General features: G+C 38.0%; 1 protein-coding gene and 1 long non-coding RNA gene across 15 annotated transcripts in view; both read right to left on the reverse strand.

Annotated features, from left to right (window-relative positions):
* celf5a (cugbp, Elav-like family member 5a) overlaps positions 1-23,574 on the reverse strand; it is a 235,816-nt gene that overhangs the window by 116,185 nt on the left and 96,057 nt on the right. The gene's annotated exons all lie outside the window — the stretch shown is intronic.
* LOC129350359 (uncharacterized) lies at positions 760-15,047 on the reverse strand. The gene is made up of 3 exons (XR_008603721.1): positions 14,845-15,047; positions 934-999; positions 760-835 (listed from the first exon to the last, which is right to left on the reverse strand). It is a non-coding gene; the product is annotated as an uncharacterized LOC129350359 (long non-coding RNA).

The following is a 23,574-nucleotide window of genomic DNA, read 5'->3' on the forward strand; positions in this document are numbered from 1 at the left end:
TAGTGACCTGTAGGAGCAGGAGAGGGCCATACCATGAGCAGGAAGTTGAGAAATTCACAGGAAAATGATCAGATTTTTAGTTAACACAAATGGCCTGCTATAATAAACCATGCCCACATGTTAACTGCATGCTAAAGCAATAAAACTAATTATTTGTAAGCCCAGTTTGGCTGACACACAGTAAGCAACAACACTTGACATCACATCATGCCTGTACATGCTGAGGGAGAGGAATAACTGGATTAATCTGGGAGGGGCGTTAGCGACTGAGTGCTTTGCTGCCGTTTCCAAAACACACACACCCTTTTTCTGCTAGAACTGTGTGTTCCAGACGTGCTGGAAATACTGTCTCTTTACGAGGACAAATGGGATGCGACAACCTCAGTAAAAAGACCTCAAGATGTCTTCAACTTCCAAACTGTGGTTATCAGCTCATACCAACATGATAATTTACTTTAAAAATGTTTTCAACTTTCAAAATACATTTAAAGTCAAATTTATCATCCCATGACCTTAAACACGTCAACACAGTGCGGTAGGTGGTCAAATGCATAAAAACAGAAACACTATGTGCACCTACATTTCCTTCCTGCTGTTTCTTTGGAGTGAATCACTGGATGTCATTAAAGTAGAATTGTAATTTGTGTCAGCAAATTATGTGTCAGCTGGGAATTTCCCATTTCTAATTTGCATTTAGTTGGTATAACAGGGATTTTTCAGTAAATGCTAAAATTAAGGAAAAAATAATAGTCTGTTTTTACCTCTCTTGCGATAGGCCGACCAGACTGCGCCCATCAACACTCAACAACTGGTCACCTGCTGCCAAACGTCCGTCCTGTGTAAACACAAATGCACATATCACACAATGAGCCGCTGTCGATGTTGTCACTCATCATCTTCTGTTATGGTTCCAGTTTTAGTATTCATACTAACCATGTCAGCTGCTCCACCTTTGACAACAGACTTGATGTAGATGCCCAGTTTCTCCTGACCAGCACCCTGCAGAATGAGGGAGGGAAAGGAAAAAAATAGACAGAGACATTAACTTTAATGTAAGTGAACTGACAAATTATGCTCATAACTACTATTCAAAATTACAATTTTAAATTCTTTTTACAAACAGTATAAGCTGCACACATACCTCGATAAAACATACAAGACAAAATAAAAACTATTTATAATTGCAAAAGAGGCTAAAAAGCGCTTGCTAGCAACAAAAATGCTCTATTGATTGATGCGCAAAAACTTGTTTTCAAGCTCTAAAGTCTCTCTTTGTCCACATGGACTGAAGTGAAAGCCATAAGAATGGTATACATTGGTATGAGGAAAGTACAACACATATCTGCCATGCAGCCAAGTTTGTAAGCAGACAAGAGCTCAAGCTTTCAAACTCATGCCAGATTTTAACAAAGGAAGCTGATGTAAATGCAGATAACGCTTCTACAAGGGGCCTACAAACTGGCTCTGGAGCTACTTCATATTTCTGGACTCAATGCTCAACTGAAGATCCATTAATTGAAAAAAAAAACAAACAAAAAAAAACAACTACACTCTCATTATAAGTTACTATTTTAGAATCACACCTACGACAACTACAACATAATTTGTCATAATAATAACATATTATATCATCATTATGTGGGTGAAAGAAAACACATGCTCTTCAGGAAAAAATATTTTGGTGTAATTCGATTACAATATATCTAACAAAAAATGGCAGAGGTGAAACACCGAGAACAGAATGAGCATCACACAAAAATAACGGCACAATATTTCCTCTTTCTTTCTGTACTTGGCAGTGTCAACATCATTTTTTGTAATGTTTCAGACTATTGTGATATACAACACTGTGCAAATGTTTTAGGTACAGAAAGGAATTACTTGTGTGTAGGATAATTATTTAGGACTCTAGCAGTATGTGAAGGCCTGATGTGCTACTGGTGTTTTGTAACAGATAAGAAGGTAAAAATCTGAAGTGGCTAAAACATTTGCACAGCATTATGCTTGTTCCCACAAGTCTTTCTCTGGTCCTTCTTACTTCATCACCTTAGTTGTGCAGATTGTGATTAACAGCAAATTATGTCTGACATTCCTCTTAGCCAAGCAAAGCTGAGACATTTAAAGCACCTAATCTGATGGAGCAACCATCTCAGAAAAACATCTGTCATGTTGTCCGATCCTGACAAGTTCTTACTGGTTGAGAGAGAAACACTGACTGAAGGTCTGGACTTGGGGGGAGTCCAGCACCATTACAACTTTAAACCTCACTTGTTTATATGTACAAGAGTGTTGATACTGAACAGAAACAGGTTGAATTGCAAAACTGCCATTTCCTGGACACAAGGCCTCTTTTAGCTGATGTTACAAGTTCACCAATATGTCAAACTGAAGCATTTCAAGACATCTAAAGAGCATTAAAAGGTGTTTTTATGTTCTGTTTTATTGCAAAAAAAAAAATCGACTTTCTTTGCTGTATTCTTGCAACATTTACTGCTGAAAAAACAAATCTCCCCCCAGGAATCTGGAGACACTTGTTTTATGTAAAAATACTTTCTTGAAACCAAATCCTTTCTTTATGCAGTACCAACAAAGAGCAGAAACACAGATAAAAAAAAAAAGCAGAGGACAAATGCAGCAATGTCAGTGTCAATACACACACACTGCCCACAGCTCCTGTGTGTGTGGACTGTATGTGTGGTTTTCCTATGAAGTGGGTAGGAGGCTTACTGTACAGCAAAGAGCTGGCATGCTATCAGACGATTTGCATGCTTTCTTTACCATCTTAACACATCTTTAAAGTTTGTACAACCCTTGGACCAGAATGAGAAAAATATTTCAGAAATATTTGTAGAAAACAACTACTGTGCTGAATGTGAGACGATTTTTTTCCACTTCCAACACTTAAAGATAAACTGAGAAATTCTCTTTTTTTTGCAGACTACATTGAGTAAACAAAATACTTGAAACAATGTTGACAGAAAGACTGAGGACCTGTCTTGATAACTGTCAGACTTTATTCCGCTTTCAATGTAGATGTAAGGAAATACAGTTTAAAACAAAGACAGAAAAACATCACGGTTCAGACGGTGCACAGAATCACAGCATGTCTATAAAGTTGGTCATAAAACTGTGGAGTGGATTAAAAAGACTCCTAATTGCTGCCATTCATCAGACCTGGCAACGTGCAAAGATTGTGTCTGCATGAAGCCACATCTTGTAAAAAAGAGGCAGGGGTTATGCTCAGGTTAATAGCTCTCACCATTTGCAGGTCGTATTTATTAACTGTTTCATCAGCTGTGGTGCAAAAGATAAAGACTTGGAGGAGAGAGGTGAACTTCAATGTGCAGAAACAAGTAGCGCAACATTTGTATAAACTCCAGTCACATTGAAGACACTGTGGATCATCAATTAAACTTACAGGGCTTTGATAGTGCTATATCTTTAAAAAAAAAAAAAAAGCCAAGAAAGTGCACCATAGGACTCTGTTGTATGTTTAGTTATACTTTGTTTACTTGTGTGCGGTCCTTTTGTTCACATAAGATTATTTTAAGCTCTAAATGTTTTGGACAGATCCACACATCACTATTCAAGTCAACCAGTAGCAGGGTGTGTTTTGCTGTTTATGAATCACTGGAAATTTTACTGAGAGGGTCAATTAGAAGATTTATTAAACAGAACTGTTCTCTATTTTTTGCAGCGAATGTTTTTTGTGCAGCAGCAGGTTGTAGAGCAGGTGTGAGAAACAGGGTGACTGCTCCTCTCCCCCATTTCCAAGGTTAGAACTTAGAAGCCAGTTTTAGAACCACTGGACTCTTTTTGTTCAATTAAGGACACAGACTCCCAGAGAGAGTCCCATTTTCCGCTAGAGGATGCACAACAACTAGAGCAACAGGGCACTACGAGGAGTGACCTGGACTCCACCGGGGAGGTGATGATGTTCTACACCCAGCTCTCTGGATCTTCCAGCCAATTAAAAAAAAACATCTAAACAAGTAACTCCCACTAGTTTTTACTCTGTTGTGTTGTGGAAGCTGTGTTTGTATGCTTACATGTCTTCCACACAATCATATTTATATAATGACATTTGTTTGGCTTCAGCTAAGAGAAAAAGACATCAACTTCCACACCTATGAGGATTGCACTAGCCCAGTTAGTGTGGTTGCCATGGCAATCAACATTCATGATTTCCTTCCCACACAGTCAAAACTTCCCAGGTGTGTAAGAAATCCTTGTATTATAATGTATCCAATAACAAAACATGGACTCTGATAAGCCTCAGAAAACACATGTAAGTTGATAGGGTTTTCGCTAAACTATATATATATACGGCTTGCATTTACACAGCACTTTTCTATACCTGTGGTACTCAAACTGCTTTATAATGTTTCCCATTCACAAACCAATGGCGACAAAGTTAAATAACTTCAATTATTCTGACCTGTAATTAACAGCTACATTGTGTTTCCTAAACATTCTTCATAACCATCTACAATAGCTATTGCTGGCTTGTTGCATGAGGACTTTGTTGCCTGTAAATGTCTTCCTACAGCAGGAAACAACATTTTAATATATGGGGACATTAAATATTGAGTGAACCTATAAACCAATTAGTTCCTTTTAAATAACAATAGCTTTGTGTTGCCTTCTCATCTAAATGAAAGAAATACATTCTTGAGCTTTTACCTTGTGGCACACATTTTTGCAAAATAGCTATGTTGACTGTGAATAAAAGTTTATGTAGTTTCTTGCATTTTTGCTATTTGTGCAACAAATTTATCGTCCTACTGTCCTCAAGAGAACATCGATAACTTTAGTCCAAATATCAGCTCATTTAAGAATGGCTGTAAAGACTTCCAAAATGAGTTTTTCGCTCATCTGCTTCAATTTACTAACTGTGTGAACGGAGGGAATACAGACTCATTCATCACCACAGTCTCCATCAACAAATCTCTGTCCCAGTTTCTCCAGTACAAAAAGACAGCAGACACCATCAGGCCTCAAAACTATTTGAGCCACAGTGTCTCAGCTTTCTGTGTGTGTTTTTTTGTGTGTATATGTAATAATGAGGCTGGATTCATGAAGGCACGGATTTCCTGTTAGTGACATTAAGATGAGAGCAGAACAGTGAATCATTCTGACTGTTTCATGTCTGTTACACATTACAGATGGCATTAAAGAGCCTGTTTCAGATGGAGCCACAGCTTCATGCACTTATCCAGAATGGGGTCTCGGGCGCCAAAACAGGCTCCAGAGACACTTGTGGGAATTCCCTGCGTCCCCCTGAGGATATTGTACAGATCTAGCCAGCTAAAGGGGACCTAGGGCTTCTACATCTAACATAAGTAACGGTGTGGATCAGTATGACAGTAATGACTGATGAAAACCCCGATCAGATTAGATGCTTAGTTTGTTCAAAGAGAGAGATTTGATTTGAGCCTACATGTGCAGCTGTGTAACAAAACACATTGATAACATTCATACAGTCATGTCATTCATGATAGAGTTCAGCAGTTTCGTAGCCAAAGCAACACAAGGGTTCTTGCAGCAGTTGTGTCTAACGCTGGGGTGCACAAATGCTGACTAGAAAAGATTCTAAGTGTAAACACATCTGCATCAGAATCAGAGTTGAACAGTGCATTATAGTTTTACAGTGTTTGAGCAGAGTTGCACATGAGCTGGTGTGCTCGAGTGACGAGGGGTGTGTAGAGAAAGAGGCAGAGGCTTAAAAGATCTGCGCATTCTAAAAGTGTGCTTTAATGAAACTTTGATACATTCTGACCTTGAATTGTTATTTATTAGATTATTTGTAAAAGTCTAAGCACATTATTCATTTTTTTTTATCTTTGTTGTCTGTACCTTTTCCTAAAGGAAATATGTGACTCTTTCTGTAACATAAATGCTCCATCATATTCTCCATCTAGCCAGTCTTAAAGTGTAATTATCTAAAACATGATACAGTATCACAAAGTGTAATTATCAAAAGAAATCATACCAAACGTAACAAAACAGGAAAAAAGGTACACTACTAGTCAAAAGTTTGGACACATCTTCTCACTAAATGCTTTTTATTTTTTTGTATTATTTTCTACATTGTAGATTAATACTAAAGATTAACACTTTTTTGTTTACAACATAATTCCATATGTATTCTTTTACAGTTTTGATGTCTTCAATATTAATCTAAAATGTAGAAAATAATTAAATAAAAACCATTGAATGAGAAGGTGTGTCAAAATTTTTGACTGGCAGTGTAGATACAAATGTAGCTGAGCTATTTTGTAAATTGTTTCCTATGTATAAGCTTACATTTCTTGAGTGTCTAACTCTGATTAGCAGCTGCAAAGGGCAAAGAGACACGTAATCACAAAAGACTTCTAGAATACACGTAAAATATAGTTCTCTGCATGTATTGACCAATATAAAATCAAAGACATTATGCTGTGCAAACACAAAAGTAAATGTATAAGCTAACTGCAAACGGAAGGGCACATTAAACATGCACATGTAAGCGTACACAGCAGGTCTCCTGGATAATGAAGCCATAAAACCAGTAGCTGATGTTGGGTTATGGGTTCAAGTCAAACCAGATGTGCTGCTTGTCACAAGCATTGTCGACAGATCAACATAAAAACACATCTTCTCTGGAAATCACACCCATCAAACCACTATTAAACACCCTACACAATAGGATAACATGTTTGCTGTGAAGGTCCATGAATTTTCCATGAATCTGTTCAGAGAAATAAGCTATATCTCTAGGAATAGCTGAAATGCCTAAAGGAGATTTACTCAGTAATTTACTGGATGACTCTGGTTCTTTAAAAAGCTCTGACATAACAAATCACGCACATCTTAAAGCTGCCAGGCCTCTATTAGAGTGGAATGGCCTGAAGAAGTCGGCTTCTTCAAACACTTCCCGCTATGGCCTTGATGGAAACTCCATGACCTTTAATATGGATAACTATTTCAAATGGCCTTCATGATGCTTAACTTTATCTCTTCAGTATAGCTGGGCACAGGAAAACATGTAGTCCTGTCAGGTCAGGTTACAAAACTGTAACTATATCATTATGCCGACATTTGGTTTGGACAGTTTTATCAATGCCCAAAGATGAGCCTTGCTGACTCCACATTCAAAATCCCTCCGAACACAAGCCTGTTTACGTGGTACATTTTTCACTGCCCACATAAATGTCCAGAAAAGAACGCTCTTTTTTTCCTGCAGCTTCAGTTCTGCTGGATGTCACCAAGTGCCACTGGCACTGTCACAGAGTGATGCTCAAAGGGAATTGTTGGCTGTGCTGGGATTCCCCCTAAAATACAACAATTTAAGGTCTTGACCTTACTATGTGAAGTGCCCTAATATGACTGTTGTTTTATAAATAAAATGTAATTGAACTAAATGTTTTACATAATCAGATCACTGACCTGAACAAAAAACTATTTAGATTTATTTATTAACTGGAGTCAGGCCTTACATCTGAAATTATAGCAGGCTTGTACTGACACAACACAAGTATAATGTGACCTTCAGATGTCACTTAAAATATTTTTAAAAACGCCTATTATAGACAAGATAAAATGAAAAATATGAACAACTGGGCTGAAGAAAGCATCAGGTGAATGTAATATTGGTAAACATGTACACAGAAATATAATTTAGAAAGAAGTTAATAACGACAGCCGCCTGCACATTTGTAATGTTTTATGACATTATGCAACATGTAAGGTAACAATCGACTATAATTTTCGTTGTTGATCAATCTGTAGATAATCCTCTCACTTGCAGTAGTTTGTCATATATCAGAAAATTATTTAAAAAAACAAAAAGCAAAAAAAAAAAAAAAAAACTGCTCACAGTTTACCCAACCACATGTTGACATCTTCAAATGCCTTGTTTGGTCCAGTGAAAAGCTCAAAACTAACCTTTAGCTGAATATATAAAATCTTAACACTTGGGGAGCAGGAGCAGGGACATTTTTGCATTTTTGATTGTAAAATAACCCAAAAGGATAAATGATAATCAACACAGATGCTTGTAAATTTTCTGTCGATCAACTAATCTTTTCAGATATATTGAACATAGAGGAGAATCAAACAATTCTGAAATAACTGCATGATACTAATTTACTCTAAAAAAGGGTGAAATACTGTAATCTCTATAAGTCTCAGAGACACAGTCCATATAAATAAAAGAGACTGAATTTGGAGAAATGTAAATAATAGAACACATCCTTCAGTGTGTTCTTCCGGGCAGCAGACTCAGAGTGATGTGACATTTTTCTCCTCAGCCATTCTGCAGTTGACTCACACTGAGAAACTGGCATCTACAGAAAAGACTGATATCCAGCTGACAGAAACTGCTGCTAATGCAGGCTGGCGACACACCAAAATTACAGCTTAGGATGTTAAAGCATGTCAACCTGCTTTCTGCAGCCTTTCTGAGGTTATAAACCACTTATCCATTAGAGGCATTTTAGAAACCAGCGGTGTTCAAAGGCCCAGCACACCCACACAGGTATTTTCTATCATTTTAGGAGATTAAATGTCTTCCGTGGGCTCTGGGGGAAGTGCAGACTGGATGACTGACTCTACTTGATTTTATTTCAGTTTTGCTGCACCTGTTACATGGTTTGTTTGTTATGGTTTGGTAGAACACTTTGATGAGAATAAATTGCATTTCTCCCGTATCAAAACAATATCTGGAAGGTGGACGTACAATTACTTGCCATCACTTTGAGGTGCTGAGAAAGTGACCTGCAATATGCAAAGTGGCAAAAGTAGCATTTCAAAAGCAAAATGGACTGAGAAAGTGCTAGATTTGAGGTGCTGAATTGAACATACTAACTACTACTGTCTGTGTATCTAAAGCCAGACTTAACCTATTTCTCTATGAAAAATCACTGAGCCAAAACAATGAGTGACATGTTTTTAATTTTGAAAAATATGGGCACTACACTTTAGTTAGAAATATCTTCAGAGACTAATATTCATTTTCAGGTCTCTAGAAGGTAGGCAGTAAAGCATTGGATAAACTCACCATTTCAAAAGTCTAACAGGAGAGTGTAAGTTAGTGACTGATCATGTTTCACTTACATGAGAGAAAATACTTCAAAGATGGATTAATCACATCTCAACTTTCTAAAGGTGCATCAAAGGATGTTCATGTTGGACCATTTGCCATCAAAGTGTTTCCATTCTCTACAACTCATTTCTTCAAAAAAGATGTTGGAATAGACAGGGGTTGTGTTATAATCAGTCATATTATGTTGCAAATTTTACTTATTTTTCATTTTAAAAAGCCAACAAAACCAGTGTGTATTCCTTGTTTCTTTATAAAGTGCATCTTCAGTAGCTTCTTAATCACCCAAAACAAACAGAAGAAAGTATGATTTATAAATATCTTAAAGTCTTGGTAGGAATTCACATTTCTTTCTTTTTTACACTTTGTCAGTCAGTGTGCATGGAAATAGAAAGAGGACACTATAATCTAGGGAAACACAGTTTTACCCACAAGTCAAAATGTACTTTGGGAGGTTTCCTTCTTCTATCATTCCGTTTCCATTAAAAAAAAAAAAAAAAAAATTGCACAACAAGTCTCGCAATAAAACTGAAAGAGAGCAAAAGTTTAAATTCAGGAGTAAAATACTATTGTCAGTTTCGGATTGTCCACAACAGAACCAAAGTTCTTAGTTATGTCACTGTTGCTTATCTGATATCTAGAAACATGATGCACTGGCATCTTGTTTGAAATAACAAGCAGACATTGAGGAATGCATGCACTCCTCATTGCTATAAATCCTGGCATTACAAATGGATGCCATGAAGCTAAATCCTAATTGTAACGCTGTCAAATTATACAAACGAAAAATTGCAACAAAACTAAAAATATCAGCCCAGAAATTATGAATTAACTTCAAAATCATTTAAAAATGCAGTTTGGGCACCAAGAAGCACTGACAAGTAGATTTTATTTTTTTTTTTTTACAATGTAAATCTTCCCACCCAGTATGTATTGTGGAAAAAAAGTGGCCCAACATTTGAAAATAATTACGTAGTTTTATTTTATAATGCCTCTGTTAGGGCTAATGTGCATCAAGTGATGAATGTGAAAGTTGTACCAACACAGTTTGGCCACTATGCTTAACTCTGAACAGCCTGGTGCTGTTCATGGGCTCTTGATAAGTACAGGTTCAGTCATAAGACAATACGCTCTCCTACTTTCCTGCAAGTATGTCCCACTTTTTCCATACAAACCTGCCAAAATGTGATTCTACCACAGACTTTATAATGAGTGCCAAGATGGACAAACGTTCTCCACCGCACACCTCGTAAACACCTCCTGCGTGCAGCTTTACAGGAAAGCAAGCGCATGTGTGTGTGCGGTACATCCTCTCATTGTTCCAGCCCTCACAGGGGGGAATGCTCTCATGCTATTGTTCCATTTCTAGTATGAATCTATCAGCTAACAAACAAACACACAACCAATACATCAAGCACACTGAGGTAACAAACAGGCCAAATTCTGTGTTTGGAATTTGGAGTTCATTTTCTTTACACAGGAAGAGGGCTTTCACAAACCAGGTAATGCAAGTCCTTCCACCTCATGACTTTGAGGATCACTGCAAAATTTCAACAATTTAAACTTCTATTGACTGTCCGCAAATGTACACATCAGGAAGAACACTAACTCAAGATCTTTATAAATATATCTATATAAAATATAATTTAACAAAATTGAAAATTTCAAAATGGACTTACATTAAAATATTATAACCTACATGGTTTATTTTGGTAAAAGAAATAGCTTGAATAGTCATTTTACTTTGTTAACTGCTGCTTAAATACACTGTATACACCATGCATATGCTAAGTCTAGCACAATCATTTGAAGTCATATGCCAGTATCCAAAGCAGAGTAAACTGCCAGTTGGTATGAAAAGCTCCTTTGCCAGAAGCTTTGTCACAGCTCTATCTCATCCCTGATTGTAACACACTGCAAACTTAACTGCTTGTTTAAAATCTGTACAGAGGGAATGTTCTGTTCTTTATAGCAACTGATACAAGAGTAAACACTAACGAGGAGGAGGAGGCCGAGAGTTTCCTCAACCCCAGCTGGGAGCTGTCCAGAGGGAAGACAAACACAATACCATGAAACACACACATGTGGGTTTGACCAACATAGTATTTTTAAGGATACAGAGCTGCTGCTCCACTCATTTGTTCTCCTTTAAAGGTGGACAGTTTCTTACAGCTCAATGACTGAAACAACTGCTTTGACAAACTGGTTTAATAATATGGACCGATACTGCTGCTTTTAAACTGAAGTTCATTTCAAACAATACTTTTAGTTTGTTTTTTGGTTGCTTAATTATGTTAACTGTCAGACCAAAAAAAGTCTTAAACTAAAATCAGACGTTTCCTTAAGAATATTCATTGATAGAAAATAGGAAAGTCTCTCTACTAGTTTAGAATATGTAGTTTTACCATGAATTCGTGCATATTTCTGCAAAACCTGACTCAAGTGTCTTAATAGATTTAACTCAGGTTAAGGGATTAAAAGACAACCAGTATTGACCAACTGTATGTTATTAAATAAACAACACAACAAAATCATCCACATGTTGTGAAGTATCCTAACACCACTGAGAACATTACCCAAACTTTAGTTTTCACCTCCTGTGTGTACCTTAGTTTAACCATTGGCAGAACGGCCCTAAAAGCAAACAGTTAAAAGTGACGAACCACACGGCCATCACACTGGATAAGACAAATCCATAAACACTCAACCAGCTGCTACCTATTTTACCTGCAAGTGCTTCTGAATAAAGTCCGTATTTTAGCAAAAGCGATGGGAAAATTGTAACAGAGGACAACAATCACAATATAAAAAAGATGATAAAGAATCTGGTCAATCAAAAAACAAGCACAGTAAATGTAGATATCTTTGATCTGGCATACATTTGCACAAGTATGCACAAACCATTCAGTTTTCACATTAAACACATTCAAAAATAACCCCAAAGGCAGCAGGAATTTGCAGAATAAATTTTCTCTTGAAAGTCCTTTTACCTGGTCTCTCCTGCCCACCACAGAAAACCACATGTTGCAGCAGCTTTTTAGTGTTGTCCAGACCAGTTTACACTGAGACGGCCAGACTGAAGGACACACAGGTGCACACCTGCTTTTTATCTCAGAGAGCGTTTCACTCTGCCAACATGAACAGACAAGTCCACAACGTCCCAATTACAACGGCTGGGAGTAATCCATTCAGCAATGTATAAAATCACTATTTATGGATGAAAACGTGGGATAAAAAAATGCTGCGAATTCCAACGTGTGGCAGGAAGGTCCTGGTCATTTTAAAGAGTTAGCTGAAAAAAATAATGTCTTTACGATGAAAAAGTGTCAAAACTGCTTGAAAAATTCCTTAAAAACCTGCAGTAGGAATTTATAAAGTTCTGTTAAGTCCAGCCTATGTGGTTAAAAAGCTGCAATAAATTCCTTGGATGTTTCCAATTTTTCCACAAGTTCCTAATTGCAGACTGTTTGTTAAGAAACAGTAAATTTAGGCTGCGATCCAGAGGTGAACTGTCGGCTGGGACGCCGGCTGGTCAGACTGAGGTGGAGCGCTGCTGCAGCTCCACCAGGCAAATACCACACACACACACACACACAAACACACACGCACACGCACACGCACACACACACACTCTCTCACTAACACACTCACACACAGTTATATAACAGGACAGCGCTCAGCCCAGTTTACCGAGAATTCAAGCAGCTGTTTGACAAAATTTTCTCTACCTGCCCACACACACACACACACACACACACACACACACACACACACACACACACACATACCTGCCTCCTTCTCATACATCCACACAGCTTTGAAAATAAACAGAGCAAGGAGGTTTCCTCAGTACGTCCTTCCTTCCCACTCTTCCTCTCAACACACAGATTTCACACACATGCACAAAGCCACACAGGAAAGCTCTCGCCTTCAGCAGGAAACCCACTCTACTCAGAAGAAAGACAGAAAATGTCTTTATGTTATGTACAGGCAGCGAATACTATTAGTCTTATTACACGTATCCACCTTATCATTAGCAAAGACTAGAAGTTTTGTACATCAGTGACAAGAAGTTAACACGTTTTACATCTTTGTCCTCCATATGATAAGACACGGTCCTGTGAGGAATGCACTTAAGGGAAAATTTTGTTGATGGAAAGGCCTTAACTCAGAATTACGTAACTGTCTGGCCTGAAAGTGCAGGGTTTTCCCCAAAGGAAATTTGTTGGCCAAAGTGGACACCTAACTGAATTGCATTTGTCTTTGCCATTTGAAAATAATATCCGAGCGATATGAGACACCATGGTGGCTCTGAGGTGCGTAGCGTGTGCATGCCCTGCTTTTATCTCCAGCTCAGAATACTAAAATGCTTCCAAAATATTTCAACCACAAGAGAAGCAAGCAACAAACCCGGTGGTCTGCACTGGCTAGTACATTTTTTATTAATGTTAGGGAAGATGGAAGGTAATGATGACTTTCATCATGAAACACTCAGGATGAGTCAACTGTCCAAACTATAAAATTGGAGGGTGATGACGGAGATGTTGTTTCAACCACTTATGATTGGTTTGGGTGATGATGACTTAATATACAAGGTTTTATGCTTATGCTGTCTCTTAGGGTACATGGTTGTTCTGAATTTATGTTGTGTAGTAGGATTTTATGTTAGTCTTACATATGTTCATCGTATGTTTGAGGTGTTCTGTTATGTATCTTAAATATGCATAGCTGTAAGTATGCTACATACCTATTTTGATGATTTGATGATTATTCATTCAAGTCAGTATTTTTGAGGCAAAAATGCCAAACAAACAATGACTAGTGTCATCTTCTTAGTTGTAATGTTGTGCTGAAGATATATTGTGAATGTCAGTGAAACAAATCAAGCAATTTGAGGTCACCTTTGACATTTTTAAAACCGTTTTTTTGCTTTTTATAGGTAGTGTATTGTACCTTCTGGATTGCACCTTGTATGTTTCAAATTATCCTGTTCATTACATGTATATCGGGCAGGGATCTAAGTTATATGACATCCATCCTAATCTAATCAATCTATGCATAATATGTTCTGTTAGATCATTTTATTAATCCAATCTGGTATAAAAATACATATACTATTTTTTTAGAGCAAAAATAATTGAGTATGTATGCCAAATTTACAGCAAACATACGATAACTTGATGAATATGTACACTTCAAAACTGCAGCACAGCAGCGAAATGTATAATTTCCAATGGCTTTGTCGATAAATCTGAGGTGTGGGAACAAATAAACACGTGGACAGTGAAATTATCCCTCACCACACGCCCACTCCCTTTACAACAGCAAACTATACAGACCACGTTTTTGTCCAGGACTCATCCAGAAGTTTCTTTGCAGTGTCACTGTTTAGTCTCTGCACTGCTGTCAGACTCAACAGTGAAAGCAGTCTATTTAAAACAGCAGCCTATTCTGTCAGCACTGTGTTGCTCAGCCAGACACACACACACAGATCCAATGCTCTCCATCTCTACAGCCAGGGCACAGAAAATTATACTGGGGGGGGAGAGCATTTCCTGTTAAATTCAAGTCAACATTTTTCTCTTCGGTTTCGGATTTAGTTTTAAAAGAATATGCCTTTTACACTGCAGGAGAAGTTTTCTTAGTAAACAAAAAAAAATCTTTAAAAAAAACTCAGACCAAAGATTCATAACAGTTTGGATTTAACAATTACTACACATGAACAGACACACATAAAATCTCTTTCAGGTAGCATTTCCTACCTTGGCAGCCACGATGCTGAGGCCCATGCCGTTGTGCTTCTTCAGGGTTACCGTGACAACCTCCGGCTCTTTCCTCATTGGCTGACAAGAGAGATGAACAGGAAGGACAAACTGTAAATGAGGATGGTACCTCTTAAATGAGTGTGTTACAGCCTCAGGAAAACTCAGTGAATGTAGTCTAATGTGTTCTCTCTGCCTGCCTCTGAAACATGGAGGAAAATGAGACTGTGGAGTAAAAAGAGGGAGGGATGAGAAAAGGGAGGGAAGGAATGAAGGAGGGATAAAGGGGAAAGGGGAAGACCACGGAGGAACCTGTGGTTGCTGGAATCAAGTCAAGAATGAAAACCACATCATGGCTACCCGCACACACACATAAACACACATATGCACACATATACACACTGGGGCTCATTTGAGCAGGGCTGGGTGACTGGGTGAGGAGAGACGGAGAAACAAAGAAAGAGAGAGCGCAACCAAGGTTTCCCACATCATGAAAAAAATATTCTGACAAAGGATACTCCAAAATAAATAAGCTCATGTCAGACTTATACAAAAGTACGTCTGCATCGTATCGTGTATTCATGTTTGTTGGCATCTCAGTGTTGGTGTATGCGTCTGAACAGCCACTTGCGTAAATGAACAGAAAGCGGTCCTTCCAGCATTTCACGATGTTGCGATCACACGAATTCAAGCAATCTCCGCGACTTCTGCATGACCTTGCAATTTTGTCCAATCACCGCAACTTTTCTGCCAGTCTTTAGGCCAGTCTCCCCTGAGTTCCACCAATCATAGCAGTCCCCAGCACAAACGTAATGCACTTACGTCCCGAATTCACTTCCTTGTTTATGGTCTGAAGATGCAGACATGTCCCATTCTAATGTCTCTCATTTACCAACAGAACTTACTGCTGAAGACTGTGCAAAACAATTAATTCCCTGATGTTGTTCACCAAAGGGGAAGTAAACTGTTTTACACCCGTGCAATACTGTGGTGGAATACAAAAAAAAAAGAATCGATTGATAAACACTTTTCTACCACAAAACACATTAGGAGAACGTCTGAAAGGAACGGACCACAGACCAGACAGATCACCATGATGGAAACTGTTGCATCCAGATCTGTTGGAGCTCTGAAAGAACGAAGGGACGTTAGATTAATTATTCCGCCAAGGAACATGGCGGAGTTACGTGACGATCGGCGAAATTTTCAGGAAAGTTCAGAAATGACACAAAGACCAAGTGATTCGATTTTGGCAGTGATGCGGCTTAAAGTTTGGATCCATGGCTTTTTTAAGGATTTCCCATTGAGATAGCGTCACAGCGTCTGATAGTGGCATGGTAACCATGGCAACAAGTGAACGCTACTCTCAGCAGCCTGCTGACGATCACATGATTGTGATCCTACTACTAATCCACCACTGTGGACGTATCGGAAATGATACAAGGAACAACTGATTAAACTGTGGGGGTTTTCCTGAGTCCCATCAATTTCCGGTGCCCGTTACATATTTAGGTCACCCGATTCGGTATGTGCACTTGCATAACACACACCTGTGTTCAGCGCAAGGTCAGGTAATGAACAGTCTTGGTGGAGTACTGCGCTCTCTGAGTGCTTGTCTTGTTAAATGATGTGACAAGTCGTGAGCGTGTGTGTGAATGTGTGTGTGCCAGGAAGTGAAATTAACTTTTTAAGCCACTGACAGATATGTCCAAATGTGATTCATTCCATAGTAAATTATCATTTTGTGCCTTAAATTTACCAACCACTTCATGTTAAGCCAGTATCTGGCTGCTGCTAATTTCCCACCATGGTATGCCAGCTTCTGTGTAAATGGGTTGGAGCGTTAAATAATTAATTTCGGAATAAATATTGTCAATTACAATGTTGAAACATGTTCTAAAAGCTGAAAAAAATTCAACTTTTTTAGCAATTGTCACTGTCTCCCGCAATTTCATCGCAACAAATACGCTTAAAACATCGCAACTTACATCGCAATTTTTTAGAAAAGCTGCCACGAATTCAGGCATTTCCGGGCGCAACAATCTGGAAAAAAGCCCGCGAAATCCTGGAGGGACTGAGAAAGCGAAGAGATTATTCAACAACGTGCAGGAACACCCAGAACCAAACAAAACAACCACCACACATCAACAGCAATACAACTACTGTTACAATAAAATTACAGCTACACCACCACATCAGAGAGTGAAGCTGCAGTGTTAATTTTCACAACTAAAATACAAGGTTGGATGTCAAAATTTCACACTTTCAGCTTGTTGTGTAAAGACAGTCACTAGCAAGCACTCACTTATATCCATCTTAGAAAAGTGGTGGTTTGGCTCTCACTGGGTCAACTTATCCGAGGCTTTTATCATAAAGCAGGTATAGCTTTCTGCCCACGGCAACCACTAACCTTTTGTTGCATAAAAGCAGCTTTACATCAAGGTGTGGGTATTTCTTAGGCATTTTTATGTCAACAGGGTGCTTTTAAATACCGCAAGCAGGAATGGAAAAAGAGGAGACATCCATTTTTTTTTTTTTTTAAAGATAAAGATAATTAGAAAAATGCTAAATATGTGCCCCCAATAACCTGCCAAATGAAGAGCAGGCTGACCCTTACATCAGTGTCTTAACACCCCTCTGGTGCAGGAAGCACTGATGAATTTGAATTTGGCATCTAAGCATTGAAAGAACTTGGGAAAAAATGAATAGCCTACCACTAGCAGGCCCCAAAAGAAACATGTTATTCACACTATTGTTAAGTTATAAACTTATTCAGCACATGGTGAAACACAAATGTGTTTATTACTGAAACAAAACAACAGAAATGAGACGTCAATTAGACCTGTTAAAATATGCAAAATAGGCACCTAATTAGTCGAAATCAAAGTGTGTGGACTGACACAGGCAAAAGGGGGTTGCAACGCATTCTGGTAACAGCACCTCAATGTTACATTACCATTACCATTACACCCTTTACCCCAAAATGTTCCTTCTGTCCACACAAATCCAACATGCTGAGCTACTTGCTTGAATAACAGTCTTCAGTATTAATATTACTACCAGGATACATCTCTTCTAGCAGCTTGAAGGAGGAGTTAGAAAAAAAATACACAAGACCTAAGCCATTTATAGCAATTTTGAGTCCACATTTGTTGTTGTTTCACTTGCAAATACCACTCTACAAGCACTGGGTGCTGTTTAGGAAGAAGCCACCTTTTCTTTTGAAAAAATAAATAAATACTGAAGATAATTCTGATAGTGTTAGAAGTCCTTTTGGTCTGCATGTAGGTTTTATCACATTTAGAATATATAAACACACTACATCATATCCACGGTGTTGAAGTAGATGTAGAGCAGAATGGTACTTAAGAGCTCCAGACGAGCCAGGCCTCAACCCTCCAGTCGGCCTGAACACACACCATTAATCAAAGTGCGTGTGTGTGTGTGTGTGTGTGTGTGCGTGCGCATGCGTGCGTGCGTGCGTAAGAGAGAGAGACGCCTGCATTATGTCGAGTCTATAGTCATGAAATAGTAGAGCAGGGATAAACAGACCAATTACAGAGGAAGTGGCTGTCTGTGCGCGTGCAAGTGTGTGTTTGTGTGTGTGTGTGTGTGTGTGTGTGTGTGTGTGTGTGTGTGTGTGTGTGTGTGTGTGTGTGTGTGTGTGTGTGTGTGTGTGTGATGAAAAGAAGTCTATTATTTACTGCTCCAGGCTCACTAACTAACTTCTGCACTGTGATTGGTGTTGATTAAATTGTGTGTGCACAAGTGTGCTTATGTGTGTCTGTGAGGGTTGTTATGAGAAGTAAATAGCTACTTCTGAAGTCACTGTAATCACTGCCTTCCAACTGGGAGACCACACACACAGACACACACACACACACACACACACTAACACCCGTACACACACACACACACACACACACACACACACACACACACACACACACACACACACACACACACACATTCTTGTATGGGCACCAAAGTGAGATCCGAGTATATTAACCTAGGAAGTGAGGACCACCCTTTCTGCTATACTTAGAGAGAAATGAATGTTACATTTCGACAGTAGGTGGCTCCCTGATTCCAGTTATCACCTCAGATTCCTCAAAAAACAAAGAATAAAAATCAGTATAGTCAATCACAGATTACCACTGAAGTGAGAACTTTTTTGTAGGGTGTGCTATGGGGTTCGCCCAGCAGGGGGTGCAGTTGGGGTCATTTCTTATTAGAGCATAGAACTACATTATGACTTTGGCTATCATAATCATACTTTGCTACTATTTAAATTTTACAGTGCAGACAAATAATTGAATAATATGTAAGTTTAAATGTTGTAGACAAGAGTTGTACAGTTTGAGGAGAATAGACAAGCAGAATACTAACTCTACATACTAATTTTGTCACCATAAACAGTGCACAAAGACACAATGTACTTGTGCCAATTCCAGTGACCAGCACCGTATTTATTTATTTCAGCCAGTTCAAACTCAGCTGCTGCTTTAATTCATCCCATGCCATTAAACTTTGACAAAATAAATCCAAAGATATCGCCTTGGAAATACTTTCTTCATTAAGCATTTGTTGTATAATATGTGTGAACATTTTGAAATTGCCTGACTGTAAATAAATGTTAATTGCACATTCAAGCACCTTAGTGCCATGAACTACAACAATGCAGAACAATCCAAACAGCATCAACAAGCATGAAAGTGCTAATTATTAAATTGATAACTAGAAGATGTATTGTACTGTACATTGAAGATCTTCAAAGTGCAAGTTGCTTCCGAGCAGACCTGCAGTTCAAAGCGACTATTGTGTTGTACACAAAGTTCTTTATGTCCTTCCAGGATCTTCCATCCAAGGCGCTCTCCTTTTTAAGACATTGTAGACGGGGCTCTTTCCCTGGAACTCGTCGCACTCCTTTCAGCGTCACTCCATGGTCTCTTCACCTTTAAAACAGGTTTCTCTATAAACAGCAAAGACAGAAAAGACAAAGAATGGCTTCAAAATTAGTCACAGAGAACACATAACTGTAGTTTTGAAGTACAGTGCAGTCACACAGTTATTGATGTATAGAAGCAGATAGATGGTCCTCTATTTTAATGTTTGCTGAATTTATATGTAGTCTGAGTGTTTTGAAAAGTGTCAGAAATAAAATGTATTATTATTATTATTATTATTATTATCAATAATGATAATAATAATGATAATAATAATAATAATAATAATAATAATAATAATAATAATAAACAGTATTATTCTTATTATTGTTATTATTATTATTATTATTATTATTATTAATAATAATAATAATAATAATAATAATAATAATAATAATAATAATAATAATAATAAATTAATTAATTGTAGCTTGGCACTTAAAGAGTAGTAGTAGTAGTAACTGATGCTTCATTTCAAATTAAATGAGCACAGAGCATGGACACAAAAAAGCTAACTGCTCAATTCATTACACTCTGGACTGTTTATGTTTTTGAAGAACTTACTCAGCACACCCTCTTCCACAGTCTTATTCTGTTTCCCTCTCTTCTTCTTCTTCTGTGAGCGTTTCTGTCTTGTTCCTGGACTCTGATCTACTGCAACAACTGTAACAGACAAACATTAGCACCTGTTAATAAAATCTCAGGGACAATGTGTGTTCAGTTAACTGTTCACATGCTAAAATTCAGAGGCAGCAGCTCTTCACAGGGATATTACTTTAATAGACAGCTATTAAAAATGACAGAATATATTTTCTGTAATGGAACATTCATCTCATAATTATAATAAGCTGCATGGATAAACGGGAAGAAATTGTGTTTCCTAATTAATAAACTTGAGAGGAAAGTAGTGCTCTTCTTTTTATTAACAGAGAATCACAAGAAAATTGTTTGTGTATTTCATGATGAACACTATTTCACTCACCATCCAATTCTGATGAGAGGTCTGAGCCACCATCTGGAAAACAAGAGCAAAGATAAAGTGAGACCTCATCCTCCGCAGTGTATAAAAAGAAGACAGCTGAAGCATAAAACTGTGTAAAGAGGCCTACAATTTCAGATTCATGATACATCACAAGGCATGAGCTGATGTCACTTCCAGGTGACACCAAGCCCTTACAACCACAGAGTAGTCAGACAAACCTGCTATTCCTACAATGAATGTGCAGCTTTATTGATATATTTGATCTTTGCTGAAAGAGGAATAAAATAATTCAGTAACACATAAATCAACTTTCATGTCTGTGTACATACACAATCTGACTGAAGGGCAAACTCCAGAATTCCTCATATTAAAATTCTAAGGGACATGAATGCAATTTCTGTTGCAAGCCTTTTGCACATATAGTCACAGAAAGCTCTTAAGACAGCTTTGAAGGTTTAAAGAACTTACCTGTAGCTTCCACAGTCTTGGTCTGTTTTCCTCTCTTTTTCTTCCTCTTCTTCTTTTGTGGGGTTCTGTTAACCAGATGTGTTCCTGGACGCTGATCTACAACAGGTGACAGACAATAGCACCTATTAGAGAAGTCTCAGGTGTGGTGGATATTCAGGGTCCATGTGTAATCAGGTGCTGACTGTAAAATCTGATTACCACCACCTGACAGTTGGCTGTTAACATTTACTTTCTTTGGTCAAAACTGCAAGCAGCAGGACAGGATGATGATTTAACATTAAAAGGCATACTAGATAATTACTGTGATGGAACATCACTCACATAACTGTATATGAGTATCAAACTGTGCTGACAAAATGGATGAAATTTGTACTTCATACACTTGAGAAAACTAGTGCGATTCTTTTAACTGAAGTATAGAAACATCAAACAGGGTCCTTTGCCAAAGAAAATTGTTTTTTGTATACATCATAATGAAGCCATTTCACTCACCATCTAAAACTGAACTCCCGTCCTCACTGCAGGGCTCACATCTCATCTGAAGGGATGAGAGTTCTGAACCACCATCTGGAAAACAAGCAAAAAAATGTAACTATCTGTAGCATTTATGACCTCTATTTTAGTATTTATGACCTTTATCTGTCTTCATGGTGTTGACCTCTGTTAATTTTAACATCTTTTGTCAGCCTGCATGAACCCATTTAGTTTGCCTGCACTCACTAATCATCTACATTGTCATGCTCAGCTTAATGAAATGATTACTAGACAATAAAATGGTGGGCAGAGCTGTGATATAGACTACAGACTATAAACTCCATGTCACTCACCATCTGAATGTGAATTCCCATTCTCACTGCAGGGCTCATGTCTTTTTGGGGGATGAGAGGTCAGAAACTCCATCTGAAAAACAACAGAACACAAAGTGACCCCTCGTCCTCTGCAGTGAATGAAAGGTCAATAATGTATGTATGTTCTGTTGCTTAGTGACAGAACTGAGCTGTAGCTTGTCTTGCCAGGATATTAAATCTAGGCCTAAATGGTGTCAGGGCCATTCTCATGCACGTCTGGAGCCCATTGATGAAACTGGAACCATATTTAGTCTGAATTATGTTCGCGGCCTAACTTTCATGCAGTTGGTCTGTGTGTTTCCTGAGGGCTGAATTATGAAGTGAGATTAATGGGCTAGCAGGTATGTTTGAGCATTAAGTCTTCAGTGAAAGTGGCTCTGTTTAAACCTGCTAGATCTCCATGGTAACTGATGCTGTGGAGCTACATCTCCATGGTTACTGATGCCGTGGAGCTAGATCTCCATGGTTACTGATGTGTTGGAACTAACCTGGTCCAGATCAGGTTATGTTCAGTTGTTAGTTTACTAAGTGTTTCCTGACAATTTTTTATGAGCGATACAAATTCTCAGCTGATGAAATAGGTTTTATCTGTAAACTTGCTAATCTGTACATTGCTAAAACCACTGAGTGAAGCTGTTGCAGTATGACACATTGGATGAATCACGTTGCCGTGGGAACTGACATGTATGCGGTTGGTAATGCAGAAAACGCATAAATGTGTTTCATTCTGATTTGTTGTCAAGTCTGTTTACTCTGCTGGTACTGCAGCGGATAGAACACTGGTTAGAACATTGATTATTTATCAGTATTCATTACAGAGAATATTAATCAGTAACTTCAGTTTCACTTTGATTTAGTTCAAATTAAAGTGATTTCCTTCATTATGATACAGTGTCCGATCTACATGCACTTCAGTACAATATCATGTTTAAATATCTGCTGCTGTCGGGTAGAAATATTTGGCTGCATTCATCAATAAAATAAATTCATTACACACATTTATCAGTTTTCTACCAGCATTCCTATCACATTTTCAATAGTATCTTTTTACCATCATAAATTAGGTATGTTCCTCATAGTTCTCCATTAAAACAACCTGTTGACTGAAGCATCTGAACAACATTGACTCATTTAGTGCAGAAAACAAGTCAAATGATGCCTTAAACTCTCCTATTTGTGTGACAAGTTCATAACCACCTTCATACCTGTTAACTGACAGGTTTTAGTTTTTGTCGAGCTGAATTCTACAAATAAAGCCTGACTGTGATAAACTGCCTTCATAGTTCAGTCCTCTGGCCTGCTAAATACTGTAAACAGTAGAAAAGCTGCACCAGTTAAAATAGAAGCATCTCGTCAAATTTAAAATCCCCTTCTACTATATTGATTATAGCTCTGGGTCAGTTCAATCTTGCTTAAAATTCACATTATTATACAAAAAAAATCTACATTACACTAGTAGTTATAAGTGACTACAACTTAACTGAAG

Source organism: Amphiprion ocellaris, chromosome 2 (assembly GCF_022539595.1).
Source record: "Amphiprion ocellaris isolate individual 3 ecotype Okinawa chromosome 2, ASM2253959v1, whole genome shotgun sequence".
NCBI classification, from domain to species: domain Eukaryota; kingdom Metazoa; phylum Chordata; class Actinopteri; family Pomacentridae; genus Amphiprion; species Amphiprion ocellaris.